A 15,063-nucleotide genomic window follows, 5' to 3' on the forward strand; every position below is an offset into this window, starting at 1 on the left:
GCAGCCACTGTGGCTATGAAGGCCTACTCTTGCACGAATTTCGTGCATTGGGCCTCTAGTTAGTAATAAATGCAATCTACCAATCCCCTATTGTTGGGAATTTATTGTTCCTATTATAATTACTGCCATGATGACAATTTTTGCACACATCTTTAATATTTTACTTAGGATAAATTTAGAAAAGTGGTATTGTAGAAAGAAATATTATTGCTTTCTTGGGCTTTTATTCCACATATGGAATATTTGATTAATAAACCACAAATAACCTTCACAAATCCCTCCTGACAATATAAATATTCCCAAATTATCCTAAAGCAAGTAATAGAAAACTATATAATCCCATCAGTTGTGTGTGAGAAATCCTGTTTTGCCCGATACTTTTCTACACCATATATTAACTATATTCATTTTTACAAATCTAATTTTGCCAGCACCTTTGGTGACTAGCTTGTTTGAACATTTCATTACATCCTTGTGGGCCATTTTATTTCTTTGCCACTCAAATATCTATGGCTTTTCCTTTGGTCTATTTTAGTTAATTTACAAGAGCAATTAAACTCTATCACATATTTTGCAAACATGTTTCCCAGTTTTCTATTTTTAATTTTTATGATTTTAATATTATTATTTTTTCCATACTTGAAATTCTAAATTTCAATTAACAAAATATATCAGTCTTTCCTTTGTGACTTATTTTTGGATGTCATACATAGAGTATCTTCACAAATCTCCAAATAAAATATAATATTTTCCCCTAGTACTCATTTTTTACATATACATTTTAACTTACCTGGAATTTATGTATTTATTTATGAATATTGAATATAATAAGAATCTTTTCTTCCCCCTCAAAGGAAGACCTAGAGTGTTTAGCTGATCTAAAATACAAGAAGCAGCTGTGAGTAGACAAACATATTAATGCAATTTTAAACTTCCTTAACAAAAATCTAGGACCCATGAAAAAGGAAGTAAATTCTATTGCATTCTTTATTCATTAGGCCACATCTAAAATATTTGGTCTTGTGTTTACCTCTAAATTGGGATATTGGCAAGTTAAAGGCTAGTCCAACAAGGGCAACCAAAGTGGTGGTGGTTCTGGAAATCCTATCTTTTGAAGAACAATCCAAGGAATGTTTTGTTTGGAGAAGAGATTAATGTTGATGATGAAAATTATATTTAGATTGAGGAACAACTGCCATGATGAAGAACTATATTCATTCTGTGTAGTTCTAGATGTCAGCATTTGGTACATTAAAATGTGTAGTAGTGCTTCTTTTATTTAAATAAAGGAAAGAATTTTGTGTCAACTAGAACTGCTTAAAAATAAGATATTGACAATTCCATTCCTGGAGGAGCTCAAACAAAGACAAAGTGCCATTCTTTCTGGAAGTCTGTACAGGAGATCCGTGTCTGGGTTGGACTGTTGGACAAATGCTTTCCAAGGCCCCTTCCAAAGTCTGAGGTTTTATGATTTAGGATTATGTACGAACCGCCTTAAGAAAATGGCCTAATTAATAACCCTTGTTTCTTCTAAAAATTTAGGTCTGAGAAAAATGGCTTCAGTTAAGAGGATAAGACAGGGCATCAGGAGGAGCACTAACCTAGGGCCTTAGTACATTAGCCCAGGCCCTACCACCCAGTAATAAGCAGTAGAACCTTAGGAAAGTCACTTATCTTTCCTGGGCTACAATTTGTTATTTTAAAATGAGAGGAGTGAACTAAACTATTATTATTATAAATAATCTAAGGGTACCACCAAAGTATAAGATACTATTGTTTTGTGTTTAATAAATAGGTGGAATAAACTACATAAGCAGGTTTCTATAAACCTTGATCATTTCAATGCTTTATCTTGTTGATGCCTCTAGAAGCAAAGCCAGAGGTTAAAAATTTAAGAACCTGTTTTGCACCAGGCACTATGCTAGGTACCAGAGATTCTAAGGTGATGAAAATGAAGTCTGCGCTCTCAAAGATCTCACAGTTTAGTAGTGACGAGAGCCTAGCAAACTAACATGCTAATTGTATTGAGTGGCTGTACCTGCTGTAGGTTCAGAGACATGCATCTTCTATCCAAGTCTCAAGTCTCTAAACAGTAGGTCAGATGATACCTAAAGACTCTTGCAGCTCTACATCTTGCACATGTTTCTAAATAGAGGAGACTAGCCCACCATACCCTCTTCACCAGGGTTAACCAATAGTTATATAAGGACAAATGCTGAGTAGAGCCCCCAAGGCTCAAGTCAGAGACTCAATCACAACTGCCTGTTTAAGATTAAAGACACCCCTGGAGTCTCAATCAAGCAAACCACAAATAACCTTCACAAATCCCTCCTGACAATTATCTTCTGTGGACTTTTTCCGTGGTGCTGGCTCATCTAAGATTTCCTAGTATATGGTATAAATGAAAGTAGGGGAGACAGCCTTCTCATGCTTTAGTAACCTGCTCAATAAAGGTACATTTTGTTTTAGGGAAGGGTCCAATGACACATCTAGATGACTGACAAATGACTATGTTTTAGTGTGTGATTGTAATGGTGTCCTGATCCAAGTGATGGCTAGGAGGTGATTCATCTAATATCTAAAGTTGGCCTTTGCAGTGTTAGTTATATGATCTGCCTCTCACAGCCTGTAAACTATTGGGGAAGGTTTCTCACATTATACTTTGTATAGCACTAAGCCCTCAGATTCTCACATTATGAAACTCTAGCCTTTATTTCATTAGGAATAACCTGGCAGTACCTTATTAAGAACAGAGGAAAATAAAATACATTAGCTGACAGAACATTTCCACAGGACCCTGACACATGTAATTGTTTCTCCCACTACTAGATTTCAATTATAACACATCCCCAGGTATGCAGCAGCCCAAGAGAGAAAAATATGTCCTAGAATAATGGTCTCAGAATCACCTGGAGGGGCCTGTTAAAACATGGAGTGCTAACCCACACCTCAGAGTTTCTGTTTCATGTAGGTCTGGGGTGGTACCTAAGCATTTGTCTTTCTAGCAAGTTCCCAGGTGATGCTGTTGCCGCTGGTATTGGTACCAAACTTTGAGAACCACTGCCATAGAAGACAGTTAACTGATACTTGACAAATGCTTTCCCATCTCAAAGAATTCCCAAGCCAAGTCAGGCCTCTATATCTACTAAAGGTCTCCCTAGAGAGTTCTCTCAGAAATGAAATGAAGAAAAATTTGGAAATAAATATCATTAGGAGTTCACCTGAGGCCAGAAGAAATGAGATATAGAGAACACTGACCTCTGAAGTATGGTGTAACTAAATAGCACCAACAGTAGATGGAACCAATGACCTGATGTGAATAGGCACGGGGAAGACGAGGACACCATCCACCAGGGTATCATACTTCTGACTATGGCTGTTTCTATCATTCTTCAGGAATATCCTGGTTTTTCTGTGTGTGGGGGGAGGGATTTTTTTTTTTTTTTGGCTGGGGAAGTTGCATTTATGATGTCTAGTGGAGCTGAGTTATTTGGCCTTCAGGTGCTCCATACAGAATCTGAGAACATCCAGCTTATAATCCTTATCCTCATGACTTCAAGTTACTCAAGATGAATTTGTTCTCTATTTAAGCAGCTCAATTAATTCACCATTTGGGGGTATTCACTGAATGCTCTATAGTGTGCTATGCTGTCAGAATTTCTTTAGAGAGCAGTTAATTTAAAATCAAATGGTCCTCATAAGTGAAAGATCCTTCTTCCTCTTAGGATATTTTTTCGCACTTGGGTTTCAAAGGCTGGAAGTGAGGGCTCTCTCCATTGTGTGATCTACAGACGTTTTCCCTGACTTTTTCTGATATATGACTGTGGCCAAACACCTGCTACAGGTTAGAGGTGCCTATTCCTTTCAAGCTGGAATTGCAGTGCTCAATTTTGCTTCTATCCATTTCCAAAGCCATGGCTGGTGGTCCATGCTGACGCTGAGCTTTCTCTCTCTTGATCTCTGGGGCTCTGCTTCTGACCCTGTCATTTCCCTTCTGGTCCACCTTATGCCAAAGAAGACATAGGCCCCCGTGGGAAAAAAAGGAGACATTCCACAGCCACAGCCAAAAAGAAAGGACCACCCCAGGGTAGAGCTGCTGGCAGCCCACCCAGGCTATTCTAGGGTGGAGCCAACCCTGTCGCATATTTCCCTAAAATAAAACAAGTTGAAGATGCACCAAATACTTTTTTCTACAGTCTTTAAACCAACATAGACATTGCAGGCCCCCTAAAATAAACCTTTGAGAATAAAGCAATATTTTTCCAGTAAATATATTATAAATAGGTGGTAAAGTATCCTTCAATCTGGCAAAGACTAGAATAGGAACATGAATGGGAAATAGGCCAAGACTCTGAGTCACAAATAGACTTCTCACTTTAATCAGTATAATTACCTTATGCATTCTGACCTGAGAAAATCACAAGCTTCTAGGAAGAGAATTGATGGGATATTTCAGCCCTAAATATGGTTAAAGAACAAGAGAAAGGAACGCAGACAAAGGAACTAGCAGGTGAAAAGAATTATTATGCCTCTTTTCTTGTAAGATCATTTCAAAGTGGTAATTCAGGTAGGTGTTACTTTGTGTCTTATGAATGCCAGTGGGTAAATGGGCATGGTCACCCTCCTCTGACAGAAACTAAGATGGGCATGGTGTTGGACTCAGTGCAGGTCAGAAGTAAAACCTGGAACTCACAGGCATTGGTCCTGCTATTTAATGTCAAGACCTTCTTCTTCTAAAGGCAGAAAAGTCCAAGAAGGGAATAGATATGCCAATATTACTTTAAATGACATAACTTGAAACTCCCTAAATGAAAAATCCCCCTCTGAAACACTTCCTTGATTCTTCTTTTATCTACTTCTCCAATCTATGTACCTTTTATTCTTTCTCCCTGAAAAAAAGACTGTGGTGAAGTGGGCAAATTGGAATGGATAAACCTACCACAGAGGAATGCTTTCACGATTAAAAGGGAAATATATGGGAAAGCCCCCAGAAGACACATAGAAGTTGCTCAATAAAGAAATACCTCCTCCTTCTCTTGTTGGCAGAGGGAAAGCCTTGTGACTGGGCAGAGAAGTGTCATTATGAGAGCTACATTAGGTTCTTTCCCTTGTTGGAGTCAAATTGGTAATAAAGGAATAGCAAGGCTCACACACCAAATCCCTTCATAACTCTTTCAAACTGAGCTTTATTCTTCCCAATCATCACAGCAGGTTTTGGAACAATGCACTGGACAAAGTAATGCCCCTCACATCCAAAGAGTGTTCTGCTACGCAACAAATTATGCATGTAGTTCAAGGTTCTATCAGACTACTGGCATCAGATTAGGAGTTCCTTTGAAAAAAGATTGTTGTCTTCAATAGAACTTCTTAGTAGAACTTTTCTTAGAAGGGGTAATAATATACTTCCCATGGGGACTAAGTAGTTATTTTGTCAACCAATAATTAAAGAAACACCATTCATATTTGGCTATACATTTATCATATATCTTCCTGTCTATATTATATTAGAGGCTATAAGAACAAAAGAGTTTTGTTATAAGTACATATAATTATATTCTTCATTTAAAAAAGAGAAAGAATCAAATGCTCTGTCATATACCTTGGGGAAGCCAGATAATATAGTGCATGAAAGTATAGTTTTGCACTCAGATGGTTCTGAGTTCAAGTTTATTTACTAGGTTTCTGGACTTGGAAAATTTAACTTTTCTAAGATATGGTTTTTAGTTTCTATAGTATCTGACCCTATAGGTAATGGATCAATAAACAGTGGTTAATATAGTGGTAATGATTACCAACTGTGCCAAAATTGGCCACGCTATGTGCCTTGAGCATTTTTTGTTGACCCTTATCTTTCAGCCAACTGAACAATGCAAAACAAAGTTCCTAAAGAATCTTGAGTCCTACCCTGGTTTGGCTCAATGGATAGAGCATCAACCAGCAGACTAAAGGGTCCCAGGTTTGATTCCGGTCAAGGCATATGCCTGGTTGTGAGCTTGATCCCCAGTCGGGGGCATGCAGGAGGCAGCCAATCAATGACTCTCTCTCATCATTGATGTTTCTATCTTTCTCTCCCTCTTCCTTCCTCTATGAAATTAATAAAAATGTATTTTAAAATAAATAAATAAATCTTGGAAGGAGTGACCATATTGTGAAGTACATGGTCTGATCAATCAGAGTCTGTCCAAGGCCACCTCAGAACTTTGGAATGGAGTTCCATCACTGGAATAACTGCTCATACTGTTTCCATGAGTTTGAGGTGCTTAATGGGGTGGGAGTTCAGGAGGCTTCAAACTGCCATAGATCTTACCATCATCTCAGGGGTGTTTCAGCTCAATCAGCGACCAGTAGATGGAAGCCTCCCCTCCTAATAATGTTTGTTCCTACTCAGAATGGGCCATATCCTTAGTTTTCATGACTCTGATGACCTCAGGGCATCGCCCCGAATATTCAGCTTCCCTTATGAGAAATAAAGGCCATTCTCCATTCAAAGACTGGCCGGGAGAGAGACTCCTGCTAGTGTAGCAATATGGGGACTCATTCTGTTGCCCTTTGACGCCAAGGCTCCAAATGCCTCCTTTTTGACCGCTAAAGCAGATTTACTCAAACTCCTCAGGTAAATGTCTCTCCTCTGATAGGAAACCAAGCTCCAAAGTCCCAAAGTTTAGTATTTACCTTCCAGAAGTTTCCAGTTCTATAATTAGTAGTCTCTTCACACTCTCTTCACAGCACTTAAGGCATTAGGACTCTCTCAGTAGGTTGCTAAGTGACTGCAATTAAGAAGCCAGGCTATGACAGTCTGAACCAACTAATGTTTGCGGTCACCTACGTAGTGTTTTGACAAAGGAGATAATTTTTCATGAATGCAGTGGACATTTTGTTTGGTGAGTTGAGCATAGTGTAGGAAAGCTGCTGTCCAGGCACTCTGGACATAAAATGACACATTATGGGGACAACAATAACAGAACAGCTTCTAGCCAAAATATATAATCAATAGCATTTGCTTTTCATTTGGTTTTCTTCTTTTTACTTGTAAAAAATGCAAAATTATCATAGGGAAGATAATAATATAAGGAAGCAAATTAAAAAGTAAATGTTTCTCAGAAATCCACCATTACTAATGCTGTAAAATGCATCGTTCTAGTCTCTTTTTAATGTAAATATTCATTTTTTAAAACAGTGTCATGATGAGCATACTGATTTGTAATCTGCTTTTTCCTCAACATATTATGAACATTTCCCACAGAGATGCCTCTGTAACAGCATCTTAACTGACTGCCTAGTGAGCCATTTATGAATGTACCACCGCCATTTTAACCAAGCCTGAATTGTCAATATTTGGATACTTTCCAGATTTTTCAGTATTATAAAAATACTTTGATGCATAACAGTAAATAAATGTTTACTTATCTAGTATAATTTCCTTACAATAAATTCCTAGATGATCATGTGAAGATGGTTGCTCTGAACATTCCTACACAGAATTTTTTCTGAGCAGATACAACAGTCTCCTGGGAGTGGACTTCCCCAGTTTTGGATATATGACCATATGACTTATTTTTCCCAAGTCAGTCCCAGTAATCCCTACTGACCCAGGAACTCACTCTATTAGTGCTACTTTTTATTCTCAGACATGTCTTGGTTTAGGCCATGTATTGTCATCCTAGTGAGAGGGTAGATGGATACTCTCCTTCAAGAGATCATGGAAAACAGTTTTCCCAAGTTGTTGCACCAACTCAATCTCCCCCAGGAATGTACTGTGGTTCTACAGCCTCTGACACCTGGTGTCAGACTCTATTGGGATGTTTGGGTTAAGCCAGCAAAAACTGAACACAGCCTAAGTGCCTATGAAAAGAAGAGAGCATAAACGGGCTGTACTGTATAAAACGTTATATGATTCAGGAGTCAAAATAAGTGAACCAGAGTAACATACACTATGGGTATCTTAGCAATATATTATTAATTAAAAATATATGTCCATAAAGTTTAAAACAAAATATATTACTAAATCAAAACACAAGTCCATAAAGATTAAAACACACAGCCACATCTATGTGTGTAAATGCATACAAAAAACAAAACTAAAATTTTAGAAATACTAATGTTACAAAAATCTATATTAAATAGAAAGCATGGGGTCATAAATATGAGAGTCAGGTTACCTCAGATAGGAGGGAATAAGGATGAAATTCAGAGACGTTATGGTTAGATGTCGGTTATCACCAAGATCTGAGCATTTGTTTTAGGTGGTGAATGTGATACTCTAAGGATTTACTACAAATAAATAAGCAAGCAAGTACAAAAAAAAAAAAAAATAGAGAAAACCATCTGTACTAATAAAAGGGTAATATGCTAATTAGACCAGGTTGACCGACTTCCTTCCCGACAAAGCCATGGTGGTGGGGGCTGAGGCAGAGGCAGTTAGGGGTGATCAGGCCAGCAGGGGAGGGCAGTTGGGGGCGAGATCAGGCCAGCAGGGGAGGGCAGTTGGGGGCTATCAGGCAGGCAGGCAGAGAGGTTATGGTCAATCAGGCAGGCAGGCAGAGGGGTTAGGGGCAATCAGGCAGGCAGGCAGAGGCAGTTAGGGGTGATCAGGCAGGCAGGCATGCAGGTGAGCAGTTAGGAGCCAGCAGTCCCAGATTGTGAGAGGGATGTCCCCGATTGGAGAGGGTGCAGGCTGGGTTAAGTGGTTAAGGGAACCCCCCCCTTTTTGTTGTTTAATTGTTCATTTTATTAATTTATAAAGTCAGACCAATGCATTGGTCTGACCATTCTTCCCCTGTCACCCCAACTCTCTCGCCCTTGGGATTATAGTCTAGAAAGGGGCAGATGAACTATGATCAAAACCAAGTGAGGATTTTTAAGGAAGCTCTGACAGAAACATTAAGAAAAACATCTTAATTCAACTCCAGAAAAAAGTGCTACCAAGGGAAAATAAAGTCTTAACTGGAGTTTTGAAACTGGCCATAAGGAAGGTTTGGAGAATGATTCTCTAGGCATGAGCTCTAAGAGCTGTGGACACGACCGGGAGCTTTAGCTGATCCAGTCTGGGCCTGCTGATCCAGATGACCTGAGGCGCACCCGGCAAGCACAATGCAGTCTCTCTGGCTCCATCAACAGCAATTCCTTCAGTGCCATCACAGAGTACTCTCTAGTGTGTTATAGTTGTCCTTGAAGCTCTTCAATTCAAGGAAGTGCTTGGCACTTTCACTCTTCTGGCTGGAGGAGAGGTATGTCACCTGTATGGTTGTTGGGGAAACTCCAGGAGCCTGGGGTAGGTCTTCGGCTGCTGACTGATGTTGTCGCTGAGAGTTCCCACTTCGTGCTTTGACCACTGTGGCCAGCTCACTCAGGGCCTCCTGATAGCGCAGGTACTCTCTCTGGCCAAAGACTCTAGTCCCATAGCGGGCTGTCTCATAGCCATCCAGCAGGGTATCAATGAGGGCCTTGCGCACACCATTGAAAGGAGTACTAGTGTTTCGAAGATCTAGCAGGTAGGAGAGAAAATTCTTGCCCATTAAGGAACGGGGATGCCGGCCTTCAGCATGAAATGGGATTTCAGAGGCACGGATGGCATCTAGAGCTTTCATCCTGTATAAATAGTTGTAGCAACTCTGATTTCCCTGGGTGTCCAGCTGCAGCAGTCTTGCATCATCATCCGCAAGGAGCTGAGGTTCATACTTGATATCCTGAACCCTGGATAGTCGAATATCAATCTCCTCTTTTAAGTCCTTGGGGTCATTGTGTCCCACAGGACATGAGGTCCCCTTTGGGATTTCACTGCAAAAATTTGTGCACAGGCCACTAGTGTGTATATAATGAATCAAAGCTATGATTAATTCATTTCCTATGAGGAGAGAGGAGGAAATGCACACTTAAACATTTCTTATAGATATCACCAGATCTGACTTCAAAAAAGATTGAACAATTTATGAGTTCCTATTTCCCTACATCCTGAATTATTCTGTAAAGTGACTGGGATTGGATTTACCTGGGTCATGATATTCAAAATGAAACAGGAACCTTTGTCCCTGATTCATGAATGACAAGGCCATTTTCATTTTGCTGAAGATCTGCCTGTTTTGGAAGGTGGTTACATAGCATTTGGTTGAGGGTGGAGCTATATGGAATGCCTCTATTACTATTGCTTTTCATAGCTCCCAGATGTGAGGAGAACCACATGCTCTCCAGCTGTTTCCATGTTTACCCCAGCCACAGTCTTCTTCTCAATAACAGTTTCTCAAAATTTATTTGCCAATGCTATTCTAAAAACTGCCTGCTACCTATCACTGTCATCATGAACAGTAACAACTAATGTCTGCTTTTTGTTTAAGGTGCTATGAGTATCAGGCAAGCATATAAATAAGACTAGCTCCTCGACCCTCACACATCTTCAAGTCTTGGGAAATCCCACACTTTTTCCCACCCACATCACCTCCTCCACCCTTGGGACTCCTCCCCATCTTATCTGGGATGATCCTTCAGTGTGCCTCACTATGCCCTGCTTTCATAAGACCTGTTTTCTTGAAGGGAAGTGGAAAAGTACCATTCCACCTTTCCAGAGTATTCTAAAGTAGTAGACAAAGTAAACTAATATCTTTTTTAAGATCCCAGAGGTGTTAAGACATAGTACTTGTGATTCTGCCCTCAAAATATGTTAAAAATCTATCCACTTCTCTACAGCTCCTTTGCTGTCACTTAATTCAATCTACCACTATCCTCATGTTGACTATTATAATATAGCAAATCTAAACAAATCTCCCCAAATCCACAATTGCTCACTTCTAATGGATTACCCACAGAGCAGCCAGTGGAAGATTTTGAATACACAAATCTGATAGGGTTACATCCCTAACCAGTAAGATTCAAAACATTAAGAAAAATCAGGTATTCAAATTAAAAGTCCTTATCAAGACCAACAAGGCCTACAGCCTCCCAGCTGTATACTCTGCTTCTCTTCTCTGGGTGCTGGCACAACCAGTTTTGTTTGTTTGTTTGCTTGTTTGTTTTTAAACTCTCCCTAGCTTTTCACTTTCTCAAGCTTAGTCTAGTTCTCTGCCTAAAAGCTTTCCTAACTACCTCCTGCTCATGCATCATGTCTTAGCTACTTCCTCCTCAGAGTTTTCATTTATTGATTGTATAATCTAAATGTGACCCTGTTTTTGTTTCTCGTTATACCCTTTATTGTCCTTCTTAGCATTGTCACAATTCATTGTTATCTATGTGTTGGTATGATTATTTATTCAATATCTGTCTCCCCTACTGACCACATATCACTAGTGCCTAACAAATAGCAGACACTCAAGAAATTAATGACTAAAGAGAAATATATGGAACCTTGAAATGGGTTGTTTTATTGAGGTAGATACATATACAAATACAAACACACGCACGCACAGTAGTCATTGTGGATTATTGAATAGCCCCACTCTTTCCTAATTCTCTGCTCAGACACTGGGTAACTAGAGACCCAGCCATTGCCACAGCATTTCTGTTTCTTATTATTGTTGACTGCCATACTTAAAAACAATTCAATCCATGTGTAAAGATTCCATGAGACAGTCTATCTTGAGACAAAGGCAAAAATGTATTGGTTCTATATTTGCTACATCTGTGCCTTTTTATATCCACTTGGTATGTGGCATTTTTTGGTGGTTGGGAGACCTCTTTGAATCTGGCAAATATGTTTATAAGCTGAAATAATAGGAATATATTGTAAGAATAAATATATATTTACTTCTAAGCATAAACTGAGAAATATTTGTTCTTTAATGAATTCTAAGAAGAATTAACCTCTTGAGGAACATCCCATAATCTTTCCTCTTTCATCATGTGTCCTTTGCAACACCTGTAACACCTCTCTACTCTTACCACAACCTTGGAGTCATACCATTTTAGCACTGAAATGGATATTCAAGGTTATTTTAGCTTTATATGGGACAGAACTAAGGCTCTGCAAGATAAAGTGATTTGCCCAAAGCCATTCAACTCTTATTACACAATTACAGAGGAATGGAAAACAAGGTGACCTTTTAAAAGCATGGTCTAAATAATTGGCTCCCAATTTTTCTATTTAAAAAAAAAAGAAGAAGAAGAAGAAGCAAGGAACATTCTAAGTCTGAGAGCATTCTGATTTTTAAAGTATTTTTTAAAGTTAATTGTTACTATCAAGATCAAGAAACCGCCCTGACCGGTTTGGCTTAGGGATAGAGCTTCGGCCTGTGAACTCAGGGGTCCCGGGTTTGATTCAGGTAGGGGGCACATCCCCAGTGGGGCCGTGCAGGAGGCAGCTGAATCGATGTTACTCTCTCATCAATGTTTCTAACTCTCTATCCCTCTCCCCTCCTCTCTGTAAAAAATCAATAAAATATATTTTTTTTAAATAAGATGAAGAAACCAAGGGAGTGAGGTCTGAAAACATTTAAAAATCTAATCATTCTTTGCAGGAAAATCTTCACATGCTCTAGGCTTGTTTGCATTTACTTTTTGTATTGCTTCCTAAGTTAGAGTAGGTGAAAATTACCTGGACCACAACTTTGCAATGAACTTATTAAACATTTATTTAAAGTATTATATTATATTATATTATATTATATTATATTATATTATATTATATTATATTTAAATATTATATATATCTGAACAATTCTATGATCTAATATGTTTGGTTCCCAATACAAATAATCAATTATAAAACTTTTACTCAATTACTTTTATGCAAAGGAGAGTTTATTGGACCTCATGAGTGTCAGAAAGGTGAGCTAGAGTCAGGCCTGAGGGAACTCACTCTCTGTTTGAGTAGAGATAATTGATAGAGAGAAAACTTACCCCCAAATCAACGATGTTGTCAGCACAATTTGTAAAAGAATTTGTCTTATGTAATAAAAGCCTAATATGCTAAGTGTCCAGTCAGCCACCATTCAACCAATCAAAGCATAATCTACACTAATAAAAGACAAAGATGCTAATTGACCATACTTTCACTACACCCCAAGCCACGCCCACCAACCAATCAGAGCGACTATATGCAAATTAACCCAACCCAGATGGTGGCCTGCAGCCACAGAGCTGGAGCAAGCAGGAGGCTTGGTTGCCCCGGCGATGGAGGAAACCAAGCTTCCCACCTGCCCTGAGCCGGCTGTGGCCTCCGCTCATGGCAACAAAGTTTCAATTATAGAAGACAAATAAATCCCAGATACCTGCTTCCAGCCAGCCTCCATTGGGAACTTGGGTGGCTGTGGGTCATGGCCAGGCTGCAAAAAGCCATCAGCCCCTCACCCAGGATGGCCACACTCTCATGGGATGAGGGTCCCCGCTGGGGGGCTTGGCCAGATGCAAACAACCATTAGCCACTCACCCAGGATGGCCACACCCTCATGGGGTGAGGGTCCCCGCTGGGGGTCTTAGCCAGCCTGAAAACGGCCCTCAGCCCCTCACCCAGGATGGCCAGGCACCCCAGGGGGTACCCCTACCCTGAAGGGGCTGTGGCCAGCCTGCAAACAGCCTTCAGCCCCTCACCCAGGCTGGCCAGGCACCCCAGCGGGGATCTCCACCCTGAAGGGTCTGTGGCCAGCCTGCAAACAGCCATCAGCCCCTCACCCAGGCTGGCCAGGCACTCCTATATAATAAAAGGGTAATATGCAAATTGACCCTAACAACAGAACAACTGGGAATAACTGGTCACTATGACACACACTGACCACCAGGGGGCAGATGCTCATGCTGGAGCTGCCCCCTGGTGGTCAGGGCGCTCCCACAGGGGGAGCTCTGCTAAGCCACAAGCCAGGCTGATGGCTGCCAGTACAGCGGTGGTTGTGGGAGTTTCTTCTGCCTCCTCAGCAGCGCTAAGGATGTCCGACTGCAGCTTATGCCTGCTCCCCGCTGGCAAGTGGATATCCCTTGAGGGCTCCCAGGCTGCCAGAGGGATGTCTGACTGCCAGCTTAGGCCCAATCCCCCAGGGAGCAGGCCTAAGCCAGCAGGTGATCATCCCCCGAGGAGTCCCATACTGTGAGAGGGCACAGGCTGGGAGGAGGGACCCCCCCGGGGTGCACAAATTTTTGTGCACTGGGCCTCTAGTATGCTAATAATATGCTAAGGTCACTTACCCGCTCCCTATGATGTGCACTGACACCAGGGGGCAGACAGTCAACCAGTCACTATGACATGCACTGACCACCAAAGGGAAGATGCTCCAACTGGTAGGTGAGCTTGCTGCTAGGGTTTGGCCAATCAGGACTGAGCAAGACAGGCCAGACACACCTTGGAGCCCTCTCATGGTCCCTTCCCAGCTGGCCAACCTCCCGTATCTCTCCTTGGCCCGATTGTGCCCCTGCCCGATCATGTACTGCCCCAATCGTGCATCAGTGGGCTCCCTCAGCCTCACACAATACGGGACCCCTCGGGGGATGTCAGAGAGCCAGTTTCGACCCAATCCCACAGGCCAGGCCAAGGAACCCTAGTGGTTCATGAATTCGTGCACTGGGCCTCTAGTGTAAATATAAGTAATAGTAGTCTCTGATTTTGTTTCTGCAAAAAATTATTAAAAATGAACATTAATCCTACTCCAAGTGTTCACATTGCTGAAACAGAAAGTTTTAGTCGGTCTTTTAAAGCAGGGGTCCTCAAACTATGGCCCGCGGGCCACATGCAAATACAAATATTGTATTTGTTCCCGTTTTGTTTTTTTACTTCAAAATAAGATGTGTGCAGTGTGCATAGGAATTTGTTCATACCTTTTTTTTAAACTATAGTCCGGTCCTCCAATGGTCTGAGGGACAGTGAACTGGCCCCCTGTTTAAAAAGTTTGAGGACCCCTGTTTTAAAGTACAGACTGATTTTTTAGAAATTATTTTTGGGAGCCAGTAATTACTTTGAAAAATGATGTCACACCAATTGTAAAATCTTTCTAAAAGCAGTTGGAGAACAAGAATAAACAAATATATTTAAAGTTGTCTCTATGTCATTAAGTTGAGTACTGAATTCGTTCTTTCCTTCATACAAATCATAGAGACTTCAAGAAGTTTCATTGCTGGATAGTCTGATGTGGAGTTCTTCACTGTGATTTT

At 40.6% G+C, this 15,063-nt stretch overlaps 1 protein-coding gene and 1 pseudogene across 5 annotated transcripts in view; one reads left to right on the plus strand and one right to left on the minus strand.

Moving 5' to 3' along the window:
* Positions 1–15,063, plus strand: part of PHLDB2 (pleckstrin homology like domain family B member 2) — a 244,705-nt gene that overhangs the window by 52,405 nt on the left and 177,237 nt on the right. The gene's annotated exons all lie outside the window — the stretch shown is intronic.
* Positions 9,135–10,052, minus strand: LOC118675724 (annotated as a pseudogene).

This window comes from Myotis myotis, unplaced genomic scaffold, assembly GCF_014108235.1.
Source record: "Myotis myotis isolate mMyoMyo1 unplaced genomic scaffold, mMyoMyo1.p scaffold_m19_p_2, whole genome shotgun sequence".
Classification (NCBI taxonomy): Eukaryota; Metazoa; Chordata; class Mammalia; order Chiroptera; family Vespertilionidae; genus Myotis; species Myotis myotis.